Genomic DNA, 20,865 nt, shown 5'->3' with positions numbered 1-20,865 from the left:
CCCCACTTTTGGCATACTGGTGCCCCCATAAAAGTCCCTAGTATATGGAACCCAGGGCATTGGGGCACCAGGGGTTGCCCACGGGCTGCAGCACTTAGTTTACCACCCATGAGAGCCCATGCAAAATGTGTCTGCACGCCTGCCATTACAGCTTGTGTGAGAAGGTGCATGCATCCTTTCACCACAGGTCACTGTGTGTCACCCCTATGGTAGGCCCCCGGTTCCCCCTCTGGCGCGAAACTGGACAAAAGAAGGGGGGGTGACCACTCCCCTGTCTATCACCACCCCAGGGGTGGTGCCCAGATCTCCTGTAGGTAGCCACTTGGTTCAGCCATCTTGAATCCAAGATGGGCAGAGGCCCCTGGGAGCATCTGAGTGGCCAGGTCATCCAGGTGATGTCACAGCCCTCTCTGATAGGTGGTCACCTTGCTAGGTGACCAATCCCTATTCCTGAACTATTTAGGGTCTCCCTCTTGTGTGGTTCTCAGATTCAATGTGCAAGATTCCAGTTGGACTCATCTGCATCGGTTATTTCATCATTTGGCCACTGGAACTGCAACTGGACTCTACAGGAACCAACAATCTGCAACTCCAGCAATGATTCTACTTTACAACATTGTTTCTTCGGCTCCTTACAGCAACTGTAACATTTCCCTGACTGTGCATCCTCTGAGGTCAACGAGACTAAAGCCTGCACCAAGAAGTAAAAAGGAATCTCCCTTTGAGTGAAGCAGTCACTCCCCTGTGTCTGCAGGCACAAACTGCAACAACAAATGGATGCGTGTATCTGCTCTCCGCTGGAACTGCGTGGACCCTGCATCACAGGTGGTGGTCTGGAGTTGTCCGCTTGGTCCTCTCTGCCAGTTGTCCAAAGTGGGAGACGGTAAGCCCTTGCCTCTCCTTGCAGGACAGTACTCCTGTGCACCGCGACTCTTACAGGTAGCAAGGCATCTTTGTTCCTCCTTCAAGAGATCTTCAGGCTGCGTGTAGCCCCGGCCCCCAGCACTTCTTCCTGTCAAGCACAGTTTCCTCTCTGCTGCTCCAGCGACGTGGGACTCCTCTTCAGGTGTGCTGAGTGGGCCTCACTGCGACTTGCTGTGCCTGCTGCCAGTGGGTTGCCTGTGGAGGCTGCCTCTTCTGCTTCTGACTCTCCCAATCGTTGAGGGTCACCCCGGACTCACTTCCTTTGGTCGAGTCCCTGGGCCTTGCTGGTCCTCTTCAGCCTTGCAACTCATCTTCTTCTCCTTTTGTATTCACCAAGGCTTGTTGGTGGTTCCCCAGCACCAACTGAAACCCAACAGACGAAGTGGGACACCATTTGCATTACTTCAGGAACTCCTCTTCATCTCCAGTGCTGCACACTGGTCTTCTTCGTCCTGGTCCTGCATCCTCAGAGGGTGGGTAGTGGCTCCTGCCACAACCGGACACTCTATCACAAATTGGACTTGGTCCCCTTCCTTTGCAGGTCCTTTCCTGACAGAATCAATTTTTGGGTTCTTCCAGTCTGGTCTGGGTCCTGCACAATCCTTTACCTAAGTCCTCCTGTTAGTTTTGGGGAAAATCAGGTACTTACCTCTCCTCTCCTGGTCGCTGGGGGTCACTCTGGTACTCATCTCTTTGGGTTACTATTTCCTCCAGCTCCCCTCTAACGATTCCATATCCTTGGGTGGGAGACTGTATCTTGCATTCCACTTTCTTAGTATATTGTTTGGCCCTCCCCTAAGGCCCTCACTATTTCCTATTACTTTTACCATTGCTTATTGCTTTTTATGCTCTTTACTGTTTGCTAATGTGTACATAATAGAATGTTTACTTACCTCCAGTTGGGGGACTGCCTATTAGTATCCTAGTATTTGTTCTACCCTAATAAAATACCTTTATTTTTGCAACATTGTGTGGTTCTTTCATGTATGATAGCGCTATGTGACTATAGTGGTATTGCATAAGCTTTGCATGTCTCCTAGATAAGTCTTGGCTGCTCATCTACAGCTACCTCTAGAGAGCCCTGGCATCCTAGACAGTGCCTACACTCCACTAATAGGGAACACCTGGACCTGGCATAAGGTGATAACACCATAGGTGTTCACCACTCACCAGGCCAGCTTCCTACATCTCCCATCTGCAGCACCCTAGGAAATAATGCCCGGGCCTCCTCCTGGACTGATGACAGCACCTGTGCAACAGTATCTCAGTGTGTGAGAATTGCCAGGCTGGTGGGAGAAAACATCTTCTTCCCTAAAGTGTCCAGCCTCTTGGATTCCCCATCTGGGTCAGCAGTAGGGAACCCAACAGAATTTACTGAAAAATTAGCCTCGTGGAACACCAAGCTCTCCAGGGTAGGGTGTTGGGTGAGGAAGTTTGGGTCCCCTGGAGAGGGACAGTGGGGATGAGCAATTGTCCTATTAGCAGGAACCTCTGTGCTGGGCTTGGATCAGGTCCCAAGTGGGACATCCGTAAGGGCCTCGTTGAGAGGGAGTAGTGGTTCTGAGGGGGACACCTTCAGCTGCAGCATCTCTGGCAAGACATTAGTCTTTACTGCCTCTGAGGGCAACGGAATGTAAAGGACCTCAGCCACCCTCAACACCACCAATGCAAAAGTCGCTGCCTCCTCCAAAGCCATCGTAGGGGAAAAAGCATTCCAGTATCTTGAGAAGTGTCCGGTTCACTAGCCTCACCCAGATCCTAACACTAGTCCATGCTGGTACCATAAGACTGGTATTCTTCAAGGTCTACTGATCCCTACCAATTCTCCCCAAGTCCTAGCCCATAAGAATACATGGCTCCAGTCGGAACCATAGGTGGCGTCGGTTAACTTAATTCCTGCTTCATGTCGGCATCAGAGATGGGGATTGGCGCAGAGCTGCTGGTAGACACTGGGACGGAATGTTGACATGGCACGACTAGCATTGGACCAGATCACAGATTGGATCCTTAGAGCCCAACTGGCGTAGAGGCAAAAGCTGTTCTCATGGCCTAAACGAGCCACCCCAATATGAGGCACATGGCGCAATAGAACTCTAAGTTGGGCGAGGGTCACTCTGACTCCCAGAACCTCTGGAGGCGTGGAGACAGCCGAGGTGCTGGCTCTACTGTGGAGCCAGAACTAGACGAATGATGCTCCCTTGGCTAGTCAGGCATCGGACGAGGTGAAGTTGAAGACCTCTTGTTCTATTTGTAGTGGTGGGACTTATCCAAGTGAGCTGACGACTTTGAGTGCAATGAAGATCTAGGGCTCCACTGGACCTTCCTCTCAACCAGGATCTGGATCATCATGTGTTGCACGTCAAACCACAAAGAACTTCAGGGATTGCGCCCTCAAGGCCTTCGGGTTCACAGCAAGGCACTGGCGCAGGCTATTGGGGGTTGTGGTCACTCTCAAGGCACCAGAGGCATACAAGGTGCGGGTCCATCACTGACATCCAGCGGTGACAGGTGCCACAGGGCTTTAAACCAACCTTGCTTGATGACATCCCTGCCACAGCACGACGAAAACCCTAAAAAAGAAGTTCACAAAAAGTAAAAAAACATTTAATAAAAAAATGGCTAGGATTACCTTTTTTCCAGGTATGTGCTGACTGGTGTAGAAAGAAAAGAACTGATGTAAGCATGCCTAGATGGTGCCTATCTAAGCACTGCAAATGTCCCTTCCTGCGTGGACAACGCCAACGATGCCATGCGGATCCAAACAATAGCACCTACCTGCACATCGGGGTACTATTCACAAAAGATTTCCAGAACTAGTCTGATACCTGGGGATATTTCTAAGGCAAAGAATCTGCGGCTAAAAGCCTCCATCAGATATGCTGACCTCATATGGAGACAAGCATTTGCAATAAGGGAATTGAAGGTCCCCTTTGAGGGTAGGAAAGAGGACATCTGGGACACTGCTGAGTGTAGTTTCAATTAAGGAAAATAAATGTTTACATGCAATCCTGGTTCCATAGCACAGGAATCTTCACTTAAATCATTAACATTAGAATAATTCTTTGATATGTGCGTGGACCCCGAAACACTTCATATTCAATATCTGTCCATAGAATTATGTACAAGGAGTGCCACTGTCCAAATGTCCATATGATGAGCAGTACCCTTCAGAAGTCTATTCAAGGCAAAATGTTTCCCAATTATAGACAGATGTGTACTAAAAATAGGCTATTTATTTTAAAAACTAAACTGTAGCATCTGAAATGTAAGGAGCTAAAAAAACATCTAGCATTTAGGGAAAAGTGTAGTCTGATAGGCTAACACTGTAAAATGAAATAGCTGTCCACTTAAGGCCCCAGGAACTTACACTACTCATGAGGCCTTTTACTGACAGTTGCCTCCAGAGTTCAACCTGTTTTACGGTGAGAATTTAGTGAAAAGATACCTTGGCATTGTCATAACTGAGTTTTCAATGCCGAAGATAAACCAGTCGGGAAGGTGGGTAGTTTGTATAGGACTTCAACAAAGGTTCCCATGATGCAGAACTAGGATTACAAGTAAGTAACCATTATTTCACCATCATAGCGTCTTCATTGATAGTAATACACGTTACGATAGAGTGGCAACGTAAGGGCAACTTTCTTTATGTAGCTCTTGGATAGGTCAGAAAGGAAATTAAGTGAGGCCTTAATCATGCTTGCTAATGTCGTGTTATTAACCAAACAGATTTTTTTTAAAGAAGCTTGGCAGAATTAAGTGATGGCTTACGTATACTAATCTAGGCAACAGTGCCATGTGAATGTATGTACTGATTCCCAAGTTGCAACTTTGAAGATATCTGGTTAGGGAATATTTCTAAGCAAGCTGTAGTTCCTGCTTTTTTCCATAATTAAATATACTTTCAGTTCACCTGGGAGATATCTCTAATAAGTAACATAATGAAATGCATGCAGCAATCCATCTCCATATAGGCTGTTTGGATGTTGCTAACCCTTGATTATGGCCCTCATTACAACCGTGGCGGTCGGTGTTAAAGCAGTGGTAATACTGCCAACAGGCTAGCGGTAACAAAAATGGGATCACGACTACAGCGGAAGCCGCTGACACAGACAGCCACTTTAACACTCCGACTGCCACGGCGGTAGCAACAAACACAACGGCGGTCACCGCCAACAGACAGACGGAAGACAATGTACCGTCCACTCCCATCACAACCCGCCAATCCACCAGATTTTCCGTGGCGGTACCAACGCCATCAAAAGCACGGCGGAAACAGAACACAGAAAGGAAACCACTCACCTCTCCACACTCAACGAAGAACCAGGACACCATGAAGCCTGAGTTAAAGGTCCTGCCCATGCTGGTCTACCTCCTCATCTACCAGGAATACCAAAGGCGGCAGCCATGACCACCGTGAGTACTGCACCTAGTACACAGGGGGGGGAGGACAAAGAGAGTGACACACACACGCAACACGCCACCCCCCACCCCACCCTCACCCACAACACCATACACACAAACACATACAACAACATTACAATTACACCCCGTAACCCCCTGGAAGAATGCAAGGACAAAATTAATTGAGTCAAATCAGTGATATATTAGAAATAGGCAGATATACGTAACAAATAGAAAAACAGTATTTACAAAAATATACAATCTGTACATAAGGCCGAACATTTTCCTTTCCAAATGTCCGTGGGCCACTGGGCCAAAATTCATGGGCCAAGACCACACTTGACTCCTGCCTCAATACCGTGAGAACACTGCAGGGGCATCAGGTCAAAAACACACAGGCACCTCAGGGGTCAGGGGAGGGGGGGGCACCTCATCCGGAAGATGGGACAACGCCACTGCTCCCGGAGGGGGCTCCATGCCCACAGCGATGTCCTGGGGAGTGCAAAGCCACATTATCTCAAGTGGGTGGTTTGCCCACTGCTTGGTCCTGGGGAGTGCAAAGCCACAGTCTCTCAAGTGGGTGGTTTGCCCACTGCTTGGTCCTGGGGAAGCCACAGTCTCCCAAGTGGGTTGTTTGCCCACTGCTTGGTCCTAGGGAGTGCAAAGCCACAGCCTCTCTAGTGGATGGTTTGCCCACTGCTTGGTCCTGGGGAGTGCAAAGACACAGTCTCTCAAGTGGGTGGTTTGCCCACTGCTTGGTCCTGGGAAGTGCAAAGCCACAGTCTCTCAAGTGGGTGGTTTGGCCACTGCTTGGTCCTGGGAAGTGCAAAGCCACAGTCTCTCTAGTGGATGGCTTCTCCACTGGTTCTGGAGGGGGCCTTGGGCCCAGTGTGCTTCAAACAGCCAAGAAGGGGGTGAGTGGATGCATATCTCCACTGGTTCTGGAGGGGGCCTTGTGCCCAGTGTGCTTCATCCTGCCAAGGAGGGGGTGAGTGGATGCATATCTCCACTGGTTCTGGAGGGGGCCTTGTGCCCAGTGATGCAGCACTTGGTATGTGGCAGTTCACATTTCCTCACCTGGGTGTCTGCGGCACAAGATTTGCAGGGACCAGGTTGCATGATAGTCCATGGAGGTAGGGCTAGACTCCATCCTGAGGTGGCTAAGGCTGCAAACTGGCGGTAGTGTCTGTGCTGATGGGGGTGCTGCCAGTGGTGGTGGAGCCTCCAGCCCATCTCCTGCAGCCTCGGACTGCTGCCCACTGGGGCTGCTGCTGCTGGTAGTGGTCCTACTGTCAGCGGTGCAGGTGGCGGTGCTTGCGGCAGTGCTTGCAGCAGGGCTGCTGACGGTACTGGCCGTGGTGCAGGTGCCGGTGCTGCCAGTGGTGGAGGGAGGCTCCAGCTCTTCTCCTGCAGCCTCGGACGGCTGACCACTGGGGATGCTGCTGCTGACAGTAGTGGTGCTAGCGTCTGGGCAGGTGGTGGTGTTTGTGGCGGTGCTTGCAGCGGGGCTGTTGGTGGTTGTGCTGGTGGGCACCATGCCTTCACCTGCAGCCTCCGACAGCCGAAGTGCCTTGCCTTGGATTTTTCTGCTCCTTCCTCACCTTGACAGATGCTGTTGTGACCTTGGCTCCGGCAGCTGGAGTTTTGGAGGAGGCCTTGCTGGGTGGGTCGTGCTCCTTGCCCTTGCTGCATGCTGTCCCCTTCTTCACCTTGGCAGGTGGCTGAATGGTTTTGTCTTTTGCAGGGGTTGGTGGCACACTGGTTGGGCTGACGGTTGCCCCCTTTGAGCCTCTGTGAGTTGCAGGTACCACAGCAGACACCGACTTGGTGGCTGAGGTGCTGGCCTGAGTTCTGGACACCCTGGCCCGAGGGGAAGGACATGGGGGAGGGGTAGGGAAGAGGTCAATGTTTGCCAGGAAAATCTTTTTAGACACACTGGGGCGGAAATAGGGAGAGGATTTGGGAGTGGAGGAAGTTGAAGTGGTTGTAGGAGGTGTCTGTCTGCTGAGTTTGGGTGAAGGTGCATGTGCTGGATGCTGTTGTGAGGTGGATGGCTGTTGGGTGGGTTGGTGCTTGCATTTGTGTACTTTGGGAGGAGGGGTCACAGACACACTGGGAGAGGCCACAGGGGACGTGTGCATGGATGTGGGGGTGGTGACTGCCAGTGAGGGGTGAGGAGTGATGGGAGTGCTGGTGATGGAGGTAGTGGATGAGGATGTAGTGCATGCAGGTGTGTGTGGAGACGATACTGGGAGGGAGGTGGACAAGGAGGAGGAGGGGGACACAGTGGAGGCAGTGGATGTTGGTGTGGGGATGGTGCTTGTGTAAGTGCCTGTGGGATGATGTGTGGTGCTTGTGTTTTCCTGAGCCACTTCTGTGCGTTGATTTGGATGAATGCTGGTTTGAAGGTGTGCTTGGGGTAGGCTGGGGTTGAGTGGATTGGGACTGGGCAGAGGAAGTTGGAGGGGGAAGGCTAGAGACAGGGACAATGGCTGCCATCAGTGCGGATGCCAGTGCCTCAAATGCTCTCTTTTGGGCCGCCACGCCTGAGTGAATGCCCTCCAGGTATGCATTTTTTTGTTGCAAATGCCTCTCGACTCCCTGGATGGCATTCAGAATGGTTGACTGCCCAACAGTGAGGGATCTCAGGAGGTCAATAGCCTCCTCACTGAGGGCAGCAGAGCTGACTGGTTCAGGGCTTGAGCTGCCTGGGGCAAAGGAGATGCCCACCCTCCTGGGTGAGCGGGCACGGGAAACACGCTGAGGGGCTGCTTGGAGGGCGTTGCTGGTAGGCGGGTGGCGGCTGTACCTGTTGTTGGGGTGGGCACAGAGGTGTCCGCCACTGCCAGGGAGCTTCCATCGGAGGAGGAGTCGCTGTCTGTGGTCTCCCCTCCTGTCCCCGTGGTGTTGCTCCCCTCTCCCTCCGTCCCACTGGTGCCCACACCACCGGTGGATTCGACCTCCAGGCCCATGTGGGATGCAGCTCCCTCCATCACTGGTACCTCTTCTCCTCAGCCAGATGATGCTAATGCACACAAGGACAGGGTGACAAAACAAAAAGGGGGGGGAGAGACAGAGGATACACTTGGTCAATGCCAGCAACACCACTACCGTTGGCGTACACAACACACAGGGAGCAGCCCTATGCACTAGGCCATGCCCAACCATTTTCTATGATAGTCACCAGCCCATGGGGTACAATGCCTAACGTCATTAGCTGCACACCAGAAACCCACAGGACCCTGCCCGGTAGTAGATGCCCACTAACACTATTAGGATAGGAGTGCTTCAGAGCCTGCCCAACATGGGACCTACCCTGCCATCTTCGCCCTGGCCTAGGGGCACCCATAGCCCACATCCCCCACCCAGGTACCTCTTAACACACGCAAAGTCAGGATTCAGAATCTGTACTCACCCCCTTGTGGCTGCTGTTATGCCTTCAAGCGCCCATCCAGCTCTGGATAGGCCACCGCCAGGATGCGGAACATCAGGGGGGTCATGGTGCGACGGGCACCCCTTCCTCGTTGAGAGGCCAGCCCCAGCTGGGCCTCCATGGTTCTCTTTGCCCAGCGGCGCAGGTCCTCCCACCTCTTGCAGCAGTGGGTGCTCCGCCTGTCAAAGACCCCCAGGGTCCGCACCTCCTTGGAGATGGCACGCCAAATACCCTTTTTCTGGTGGGCGCTGACCTGCATGGAAAAGACAGCAGAAAAGGGAATTAGTCAACCGTCCGGACTGTCACACTCATGGCTCACCATATCCCTTCCATCCCCTGATGCACATACATTGACCACCTTACATGCAGCACTCTGGCCAGGACGCCTCTGCCCCCCTACATGTGGCTTACATACACAGCACTCCATACATTCATGGCCCACGCATCATGCTCACAGAGTACTCACCTGTTTGTCTGGAGGACCGTAGAGTAACGTGTACTGGGGTAGGACCCCATCCACCAGTTTCTCCAACTCCTCTGCAGTGAAGGGAGGGGCCCTTTCCCCAGACACATGAGCCATTGTCGCTTCCAGACATAGGTCACAGCATCACTTGCAGTGTAGGTCCTCTCCTGTTGAAGGTCATGTAGCAAGTAAGTGAACAGATAGAAAATGGCGGTGACGTCCACGGTGGTGCTTACCGTCACCGCCGGCGTACATCGCCATTGGCTCCTGGAACCCATAGGGCCCAATGATAACCAATTCGAAGTTGCGTGGCGGTCTTTGACCGTCTACCGCGACGGCACACAACGCAAGCGCAATTATCTCATTCCCACTTGTCCCTCTTCACAGGTCAGGCAGCCGCCATTTCAAGGGGGCACAGGGCATGGCACCTAACTGCGTCACAGCAGACATTAGCACAGCAACTGATTGTCGGATTCACATCTTGTTTCTGTAAAGTAAACAAATCATCATTAGTGCAATAGATATGGGAATGTGACCCTCTGCTCGCAGTTTTCTTCCATAGGCTTCAAACGCAGAGGCTGAATATGAGATGGCGGCATCTTCCTGTGTACAGACCCCTGGTGGACCTGGCGACAATGTAGGACAGACACATTATCATAACCTACAGACTTGATCGTGCCACAATCATAGAACTGTGTGCACAATTGGAGCCAGACCTGATGTCAGCTATCTGCCAGCCCACAGGTATCCCCCCTCTAGTGCAGGTCCTGTCAGTGCTCCATTTCCTGGCTAGTGGTTCTTTCCAAACAACAGTGGCCATGGCATCAGGGACGTCCCAGCCAATGTTCTCCAACGTGTTGACCAGAATGTTGTCAGCCCTGCTGAAACATGCGCAGCTACATCGTGTTAACCCATGTGGAGGATTTGGCCACAGTGAAAGCTGACTTTTATGCCCTGGGACATATCCCCAACATCATTGGTGCCACTGATGGTACACATGTGGCATTTGTGCCCCCCCGAGAAATAAACAACTTTTCAGGAATAGAAAAAGCTATCACTTTATGAATGTGCAGATGGTGTATTTGGCGGACCAGTACATCTGCCATGTGAATGCCAAATACTCTGGCTCTGTGCATGATGCCTTTGTCTTGAGGAATAGCAGCATCCCATATGTGATGGGCCAACTCCAGAGGCACAAGGTGTGGCTAATAGATGAGCCAAAGGTCCCCACACGCTATGAGTAGGGGTCTAGGTATGGGGTTGTCCCTAAGGGTTAGTGTGTGTCTAACAGTAGTCCCTCGATATTTGCAACTGACTCTGGTTACCCCAACCTCTCATGGCTACTTACCCCAGTGAGGAGTGCCAGGACAAGGGCAGAGGAACGTTACAATGATGCACATGGGTGTACAAGGAGGATTATTGAAAGGACCTTCGGCCTCCTGAAGGCCAGATTCCGGTGCCTCCATCTGACAGGTGGCTCCCAGTACTACTCACCCAAGAAAGTGTGCCAGGTCATCGTTGCTTGTTGCATATTGCACAACCTGGCCTTGAGACGCCAGGTGCCTTTTCTGCAGGAGGATGTGGCTGGCTGGAGATGGTCTTGTGGAAGCGGTGGAGCCTGTGGACAGTGAGGAAGAGGAGGAAGAAGATGTTGACAACAGAAGCAATATAATTCAGCAGTACTTCCAGTGACACACAGGTAAGACACTGTAAATTCAATTTACATTTCAGTTTTCTGTTGGACATTGTACATGGCAGCCTGTTTCCTATGTCTATGGCCACTTACTGTACCCTTTGCCATCTCTATTTTCAGATCTCTGTGCCCCACTCCGTCTCCTGCTATGCGTACTGCTGCCCACCAAAGGTCATTTTAAAGTATATTTCACTGTACTTTTGAGTTGCAATGCTTTGATAATGTTATACCAATACATATGTGAATCATTTGACGGACTCCAGATTAGTATTTGTTCCAAGGGGATTTATTTAAGTGCTCATACATAGAAGGGGATGTGCAATGGGCTGGGATGATGGTGGAGGAAAGTCCATGGTAGAGTCCTGTCTCTTGGTATCACAGGTGCATTGTCCAATGGGGCGTAGGAAGGGGAGTGATGGCAGTTCAAGGTGGACAGGGTGACAGAGTGGGAAAGAAGGGTGACAATCAGGAGAGTCTTATTTCCTGGCGGGGGTCTTGGCAATGTTCTCTGGCTTCTGCCTGGATCGCAGGGACCATTTGCCGGGTGGTTCTCCTTCTGCAGGGGGCGGGGTGCTGGTGGCCTGTTGTTCCTGTGGTGGGGCCTCCTGTCCACTAGCGCCGGCAGAGGTGGAAGGCTGTTTTTCGGTTTGGCTAGTGTCAGGCACCCGTTGTGCCACTGCCTCCCTCATGGTGTTGCCCATGTCAGCCAGCACCTCTGCAATGGTGACCAGGATGGTGTAGATGTTTTTTAGGTCCTCCCTGATCCCCAGGTACTGTCCCTCCTGCAGCTGCTGGGTCTCCTGCAACTTGGCCAGTATCTGGCCCCTGGTCTCCTGGGAATGGTGCTATGCTCCCAGGATGTTGGAGAGTGCCTCGTGACAGAAGGGTGACAATCAGGACAGTCTTATTTCCTGGCGGGGTTCTTGGCAATGTTCTCTGTCTTGTTCCTTGATCTCAGGGACCGTTTGCGTGGTGGTTCTCCTTCTGCAGGGGGTGAGGTGCTGGTGGCCTGTTGTTCCTGTGGCCGAACCTCCTGTCCACTAGCGCCGGCGGACGTGGAGGGCTGTTCATCGTTCAGGCTAGTGTCAGGGGCCCATTAGTGTGCCATTGTGTCCCTCATGGTGTTGGCCATGTCTGCCAGCACCCCTGCAATGGTGACCAGTGTGGTGTTAATGGACTTCACGTCATCCCTGATCCCCAGATACTGTTCCTCCTGCAGCCGCTGGGTCTCCCGAAACTTGGCCAGTACCGTGCCCATCGTCTCCTGGGAATGGTGGTTTGCTCCCATGATGTTGGAGAGTGCCTTGTGGAGAGTGGGTTCCCTGGGCCTGTCCTCCCCCTGTCGCACAGCAGTCCTCCCAGCTCCCCTGTTGTCCTGTGCCTCTATCCCCTGAACCGTGAGCCCACTGCCACTGATCCCAGGTCCCTGATCATCCTGGGTTTGTGGGGGTTGCCTGGTGTCCCTGTAGTGGTGGACACACTGATGATTATCGTGTCCTGGGGACAGTGGCATGGGCCCGGTGGGTGGGTGCTGTGCTGGTGTTTCCTAGGGGGGAGCCTCTGTGGTAGGTTGGGACTGTGGCAGGGGAACCGACTGTCCAGAGGTCCCGGATGGGCCAGGTTGGACATCCTGATCCAGGTGTGCAGAGCTGCTGTCGTCACTGTGGGCCTCTTCGGGGGGGGACTGGATGTAGCTGGCACCTTCTCTCCAGTGACAATGAGTATGGGTCCTGTGGGGTTGCAAATGCAGTGTTATTGTATATGCGTGTGCCATCTTGTGCATGGGTGTGTTTCCCTGTATGATTGTGATTTCCCTTTCAGCTTGGCCTTGTTTGAGTGGTGATTTTGTGGGCTGGGTGAGTCTCTCTACTGGTCATGCTGTGGTGATGGGTGTCCATGCAGGTCTGTGTTGGGGGTCCATGCATTGGTGTTACATGCAGGGCTTGGTATTGGGATGGATGGGTTGTGATGATAGGGTATGTGTGAGGTGGTGGAGTGAGGGGGTGAGGGTAGGGGTAGGAGTTTGTGATGGCATGCAGGTAGGGTGGGGGGATAAAGTAGTAAAGGCTTGACTTACCAGAGTCCAGTACTCCTGCTACTCCTGCAAGGCCCTTAGGATGCATTATTGCCAAGACTTTCTCCTCGAATGTTGTTAGATGTGGGGGTGGAGGTGGAGGTCCACCACCAGTCCTCTGTCCTGCTACCTGGTGTCTTGCAACCACAGAACGTACCTTCCCCCGTAGGGCGCTCCACCTCTTCCTGATGTCATCCCTTGTTCTTGGGTGCTGTCCCACGGTGTTGACCCTGTCCACAATTCTCCACTGTAGTTCCATCTTCCTGACAATGGACGTCTGCTGCACCCGTGATCCGAATAGCTGTGGCTCTACCCGGATGATTTCCTCCACCATGACCCTTAGCTCCTCCTCTGAAAACCTGGGGTGTATTTGGGGTGCCATGGATGTGGTGTGAGTGATATGTGTGAGGATGTGTAGGGTGATGTGTTGGGGTGTATGCTGTGATGTGCGTGGATGGTGTATTGGTGATGGTGTTCTGTGCCTCTGATTGAGTGGGTGCTCCTGGCTTGTGTCTCTCTGTGTTGGCAATCTTGTTTTTCATTGGAAAGGTTGTGGGTAATGTGGGTGTGTGCTTTATAGTGGTGTGAGTGTGTGGGTGTAATGTGTGGTTATGTGTCTGGTGTGTGTAGTTTGAATTCTCCAATGTGGTGGTGTTTTGTAAATGTGTGTGTATTTTAAGCGCTTCGGCATGTACCGCCAATGGTTTACTGGGTTTGAAAGACCGGTGCGGTGATTTGTGGGTCGTGATACTGTAGGCGTATTCCTGTTGGTGTAACGGTTTAGGTTTTGCTATCGCCAGTTTATCACTGACCTTTGGGCTGGCGGACTTGTGTGGGTGTCTGTATAGTGGTGGAATTCCCAGTGTGGGTCATAATACCCATAGCGGAATACCGCCGCGGGCACGGTATGTTGGCGGCCGTCAGCACAGCGGTAGGTGGCATTTACCCCCAGGGTTGTAATGAGGGCCTATGTGTCCATAATTAATGAACGGCAGGTTGGCATTTTTAATAGTCTTTGTTTTCTCTCGGTTGAATCGCAGTATTGTGAACTCACTTGAAATGAGTGAAATTAGTGGAAAAGTGTGGCAAAATCTCTTATGAGTTTATCAGAAGGACATTTCCATCCTGGGCATGGCTAAGCCACCGAAGATGGGGGACGCAATTCCCTGAGGTCACGGGCTGCTGCTGAAATGCCCCAAAAATCTCTGCACAAAGTGAACAAATGAAAGATACTTTCTCGGTTAACCCCCCTCCTCCAACGTGTGATAGATCAGCAGAGTAAAGAAAAAAACTGCCTTAACCTCTTCTGTGCCTTGGACGAGATGATCTCGTCCAAGGCTACAGTTCCCCTGTGCCTTGGACGAGATCATCTCGTCCATGGCACAGGGGAACTTGGGGGCGCGCTAGCGCGCCCCCCGTGCACCCCCCTTCCCCCCCCAAGTCGGGGATGGAAGGGGGAAGACCTTCCCCTTCCACCCCTGACCCCCCCCCACCCCCCCCTGTGACGTCAGCGCGCGCGCGCTGATGTGTCACAGGGGCCTCCCTCGTCGCGCTGGAAGCTCTGCTTCCAGCGCGATTGAAAAAGAAATGCAAAAGCATTTCTTTTTCAATCACTTGGGAGGCCCGGAGGGGCTTCAAAGGGAAGGAAAAGTATTTCCTTCCCTTTTAAGTCCCTCCAAGGGTTTCAAAAGCCGGATTGCTTGCAATCCGGCTTTTGAAACCCCACTAGACACCAGGGATTTTTTTTTTTTTCATTGAAATTGACAAAAGGGAGCGACACCTTGGGCAAGGGTCGCTCCCAGGGGGCATATTTTCGGGAAGGCCTTTTCTGCCCCCCCTGGGGGCAGAAACCTCTAGGCACCAGGGACCTTTTTTTTTTTTTTGTTTCATTTTTTTTTTTTTGGTGGGGAGCGACCCCTTAGGCAAGGGTCGCTCCCCTTGGGGGAAAATTATATTTTGCCCATTTCTGCCCCCCTTAGGGGCAGATTGGCCTATTTTGATGAGGCCAATCTGCCCCCAAGGGGGGTAGAAACCACTAGACACCAGGGAGTTTTTTCTTTGCGTGAATTTCACGCAAAGGGAGCGACCACTTAGGCAAGGGTCGCTCCCTGGGGGGGGAGGGCAATTTATTTTAGGCCATTTCTGCCCCCCCTGGGGGGAGATCGGCCTATTATTAGGCCGATCTGCCCCCAGGGGGGGAAGAAACCTCTAGGCGCCAGGGCAATTTTTTTTTTTGTGTTTTTTTTTTTTGTTCTTTCTTTTTTTTAGAGATGGGGAGCGACCCATCAGGCAAGGGTCGCTCCCCTGGGGGGCAAATTGTATTTAGACCATTTCTGCCCCCCTGGGGGCAGATTGGCCGATTTCAGGTCAATCTGCCCCCAAGGGGGCAGAAACCACTAGGCACCGGGGATTTGTTTTTTGGCGCCAATGTCACGCAGGGGGAGCGACCCCGTAGGCAAGGGTCGCTCCCGGGGGGGGGGGTGGGGGATGGGGGGGCAAATTTATTTTAGGCCATTTCTGCCCCCCCGGGGGACAGATCGGCCTATTATTAGGCCGAACTGCCCCCGGGGGGGGGGGGGGGCAGAACACTCTAGGCGCCAGGGCAATTTTTTTTTTGTGTGTTTTTTTTTTTTTTTGTTTCTTTTTTTAGAGATGGGGAGCGACCCATCAGGCAAGGGTCGCTCCCCTGGGGGGCAAATTGTATTTAGACCATTTCTGCCCCCCTGGGGGCAGATTGGCCAATTTTAGGTCAATCTGCCCCCAAGGGGGCAGAAACCACTAGGCACCAGGGATTTGTTTTTTGGCGCCAATGTCACGCAGGGGGAGCGACCCCGTAGGCAAGGGTCGCTCCCGGGGGGGGGGGGGGGTTTGGGGGGACAAATTTATTTTAGGCCATTTCTGCCCCCCCGGGGGACAGATCGGCCTATTATTAGGCCGAACTGCCCCCGGGGGGGTGGGCAGAACACTCTAGGCGCCAGGGCAATTTTTTTTTTGTGTTTTTTTTTTTTGTTTTTTCTTTTTTTAGAGATGGGGAGGGACCCATCAGGCAAGGGTCGCTCCCCTGGGGGGGCAAATTGTATTTAGACCATTTCTGCCCCCCTGGTTTCAGATTGGCCAATTTTAGGTCAATCTGCCGCCAAGGGGGCAGAAACCACTAGGCACCGGGGATTTGTTTTTTGGCGCCAATGTCACGCAGGGGGAGCGACCCCGTAGGCAAGGGTCGCTCCCGGGGGGGGGGGGGGGGTTGGGGGGGCAAATTTATTTTAGGCCATTTCTGCCCCCCCGGGGGACAGATCGGCCTATTATTAGGCCGAACTGCCCCCGGGGGGGGGGGCAGAACACTCTAGGCGCCAGGGCAATTTTTTTTTTGTGTTTTTTTTTGTTGTTGTTTCTTTTTTTAGAGATGGGGAGCGACCCATCAGGCAAGGGTCGCTCCCCTGGGGGGGGCAAATTGTATTTAGACCATTTCTGCCCCCCTGGGGGCAGATTGGCCAATTTTAGGTCAATCTGCCCCCAAGGGGGCAGAAACCACTAGGCACCGGGGATTTGTTTTTTGGCGCCAATGTCACGCAGGGGGAGCGACCCCGTAGGCAAGGGTCGCTCCCGGGGGGGGGTGGGGGTTGGGGGGGCAAATTTATTTTAGGCCATTTCTGCCCCCGGGGGGGGGGCAGAACACTCTAGGCGCCAGGGCAATTTTTTTTTTGTGTTTTTTTTTTTTGTTGTTTCTTTTTTTAGAGATGGGGAGCGACCCATCAGGCAAGGGTCGCTCCCCTGGGGGGGCAAATTGTATTTAGACCATTTCTGCCCCCCTGGGGGCAGATTGGCCAATTTTAGGTCAATCTGCCCCCAAGGGGGCAGAAACCACTAGGCACCGGGCATTTGTTTTTTGGCGCCAATGTCACGCAGGGGGAGCGACCCCGTAGGCAAGGGTCGCTCCGGGGGGGGGGGGTGGGTGTTGGGGGGGCAAATTCATTTTAGGCCATTTCTGCCCCCCCGGGGGGCAGATTGGCTGAGTTTAGGTCAACCTGCCCCCAAGGGGGCAGAAACCACTAGGCACCGGGCATTTGTTTTTTGGCGCCAATGTCACGCAGGGGGAGCGACCCCGTAGGCAAGGGTCGCTCCCGGCGGGGGAGGGTGGGGGTTGGGGGGGCAAATTTATTTTAGGGCATTTCTGCCCCCCCCCCCTGGGGCCGGCTGAGCTACAGGCCAAACACCACAGGTAGGCACCTTGCAAAAAACACCTCTGTTTTCTGTGAAAAAATATGTTGTGTCCACGTTGTGTTTTGGGCCATTTCCTTTTGTGGGCGCTAGGCCTACCCACAGAAGTGATGTACCATTTTTATCGAGAGACTTAGGGGAACGCTGGGTGGAAGGAAATTTGTGGCTCCTCTCAGATTCCAGAACTTTCTGTCACCGAAATGAGAGGAAAAAGTGTTTTTTGGGCCAAATTGTGATGTTTGCAAAGGATTCTGGGTAACATAACCTGGTCAGAGCCCCACAAGTCACCCCATCTTGGATTCCCCTGGGTTTCTAGTTTTCAAAAATGCACTGGTTTGCTAGGTTTCCTCAGGTGTCGGCTGAGCTACAGGCCAAAATCCACAGGTAGGCACTGCTTTTTATAAAAAAATGTGATGTGTCCACGTTGTGTTTTGGGCCCTTTCCTTTCGTGGGCGCTAGTCCTACCCACACAAGTGAGGTATCATTTTTATCGGGAGACTTGGGGGAACGCTGGGTGGAAGGAAATTTGTGGCTCCTCTCAGATATCAAAACTTTCTGCCACAGAAATATGAGTACCATGTGTATTTTTAGCCAAATTTTGAGGTTTGCAAAGGATTCTGGGTAACAGAACCTGGTCCGAGCCCCGCAAGTCACCCCTCCTTGGATTCCCCTAGGTCTCTAGTTTTCAGAAATGCACAGGTTTGGTAGGTTTCCCTAGGTGCCGGCTGAGCTAGAGGCCAAAATCTACAGGTAGGCACTTCGCAAAAAACACCTCTGTTTTTTTCCAAAATTTAGGATGTGTCCACGTTGCGCTTTGGGGTGTTTCCTGTCGCCGGCGCTAGGCCTACCCACGCAAGTGAGGTATCATTTTTATCGGGAGACTTGGGGGAACGCTGGGTGGAAGGAAATTTGTAGCTCCTCTCAGATTCCAGAACTTTCTGCCACAGAAATGTGAGGGACATGTGTTTTTTTAGCCAAATGTTGAGGTTTGCAAAGGATTCTGGGTAACAGAACCTGGTCCGAGCCCCGCAAGTCACCCCTCCTTGGATTCCCCTAGGTCTCTAGTTTTCAGAAATGCACAGGTTTGGTAGGTTTCCCTAGGTAGCGGCTGAGCTAGAGGCCAAAATCTACAGGTAGTCACTTTGCTAAAAACAGCTCTGTTTTCTGTGATGTGTCCACGTTGTGTTTTGGGGCATATCCTGTCGCGGGCGCTAGGCCTACCCACACAAGTGAGGTATCATTTTTATCGGGAGACGTGGGGGAACGCTGGGTGGAAGGAAATTTGTGGCTCCTCTCAGATTCCAGAACTTTCTGCCACAGAAATGTGAGGAACATGTGTTTTTTTAGCCAAATTTTGAGGTTTGCAAAGGATTCTGGGTAACAGAACCTGGTCCGAGCCACACAAGTCACCCCTCCTTGGATTCCCCTAGGTCTCTAGTTTTCAGAAATGCACAGGTTTGGTAGGTTTCCCTAGGTGGCGGCTGAGCTAGAGGCCAAAATCTACAGGTAGTCACTTTGCTAAAAACAGCTCTGTTTTCTGTGATATGTCCACGTTGTGTTTTGGGGCATATCCTGTCGCGGGCGCTAGGCCTACCCACACAAGTGAGGTATCATTTTTATCGGGAGACGTGGGGGAACGCTGGGTGGAAGGAAATTTGTGTCTCCTCTCAGATTCCAGAACTTTCTGCCACAGAAATGTGAGGAACATATGTTTTTTAGCCAAATTTTGAGGTTTGCAAAGGATTCTGGGTAACAGAACCTGGTCCGAGCCACACAAGTCACCCCTCCTTGGATTCCCCTAGGTCTCTAGTTTTCAGAAATGCACAGGTTTGGTAGGTTTCCCTAGGTGGCGGCTGAGCTAGAGGCCAAAATCTACAGGTAGTCACTTTGCTAAAAACAGCTCTGTTTTCTGTGATATGTCCACGTTGTGTTTTGGGGCATATCCTGTCGCGGGCGCTAGGCCTACCCACACAAGTGAGGTATCATTTTTATCGGGAGACATGGGGGAACGCTGGGTGGAAGGAAATTTGTGGCTCCGCTCAGATTCCAGAACTTTCTGCCACAGAAATGTGAGGAACATGTGTTTTTTTAGCCAAATTTTGAGGTTTGCAAAGGATTCTGGGTAACAGAACCTGGTCCGAGCCACACAAGTCACCCCTCCTTGGATTCCCCTAGGTCTCTAGTTTTCAGAAATGCATAGGTTTGGTAGGTTTCCCTAGGTGGCGGCTGAGCTAGAGGCCAAAATCTACAGGTAGTCACTTTGCTAAAAACAGCTCTGTTTTCTGTGATATGTCCACGTTGTGTTTTGGGGCATATCCTGTCGCGGGCGCTAGGCCTACCCACACAAGTGAGGTATCATTTTTATCGGGAGACGTGGGGGAACGCTGGGTGGAAGGAAATTTGTGGCTCCTCTCAGATTCCAGAACTTTCTGCCACAGAAATGTGAGGAACATGTGTTTTTTTAGCCAAATTTTGAGGTTTGCAAAGGATTCTGGGTAACAGAACCTGGTCCGAGCCCCGCAAGTCACCCCTCCTTGGATTCCCCTAGGTCTCTAGTTTTCAGAAATGCACAGGTTTGGTAGGTTTCCCTAGGTGGCGGCTGAGCTAGAGGCCAAAATCTACAGGTAGTCACTTTGCTAAAAACAGCTCTGTTTTCTGTGATGTGTCCACGTTGTGTTTTGGGGCATATCCTGTCGCGGGCGCTAGGCCTACCCACACAAGTGAGGTATCATTTTTATCGGGAGAGGTGGGGGAATGCTGGGTGGAAGGAAATTTGTGGCTCCTCTCAGATTCCAGAACTTTCTGCCACAGAAATGTGAGGAACATGTGTTTTTTTAGCCAAATTTTGAGGTTTGCAAAGGATTCTGGGTAACAGAACCTGGTCCGAGCCACACAAGTCACCCCTCCTTGGATTCCCCTAGGTCTCTAGTTTTCAGAAATGCACAGGTTTGGTAGGTTTCCCTAGGTGGCGGCTGAGCTAGAGGCCAAAATCTACAGGTAGTCACTTTGCTAAAAACAGCTCTGTTTTCTGTGATGTGTCCACGTTGTGTTTTGGGGCATATCCTGTCGCGGGCGCTAGGCCTACCCACACAAGTGAGGTATCATTTTCATTGGGAGACTTGGGGGAACATAGAATAGCAAAACAAGTGTTATTGCCCCTTGTCTTTCTCTACATTTATTCCTTCCAAATATAGGGGTGTGTGTAAAAAAGACATCTATTTGAGAAATTCCATGTAATTCACGTGCTACTATGGTCACCCCGGAATTCAGAGATGTGCAAATAACCACTGCTCCTCAACACCTTATCTTGTGCCCTTTTTGGAAATGCAAAGGTTTTCTTGATAGCTATTTTTTACTCCTTATATTTCAGCAAATGAATTACTGTATACCCGGTATAGAATGAAAACGCACTGCAGGGTGCAGCTCATTTATTGGCTCTGGGTTCCTCGGGTTCTTGATGAACCTACAAACCCTATATATCCCCGCAACCAGAGGAGTCCAGCAGACGTAACGGTATATTGCTTTCGATATTCTGACATTGCAGGGAAAAGTTACAGAGTAAAAAGTAGAGAAACATTTATGTTTTTTTCACCTCAATTTCAATATTTTTCTTTTTCAGCTGTTATTTTCTGTAGGAAACCCTTGTAGGATCTACACAA

The sequence above is a fragment of the Pleurodeles waltl genome, chromosome 3_1 (assembly GCF_031143425.1).
Source record: "Pleurodeles waltl isolate 20211129_DDA chromosome 3_1, aPleWal1.hap1.20221129, whole genome shotgun sequence".
NCBI classification, from domain to species: Eukaryota; Metazoa; Chordata; class Amphibia; order Caudata; family Salamandridae; genus Pleurodeles; species Pleurodeles waltl.
This window is presented reverse-complemented; position numbering follows the sequence as displayed.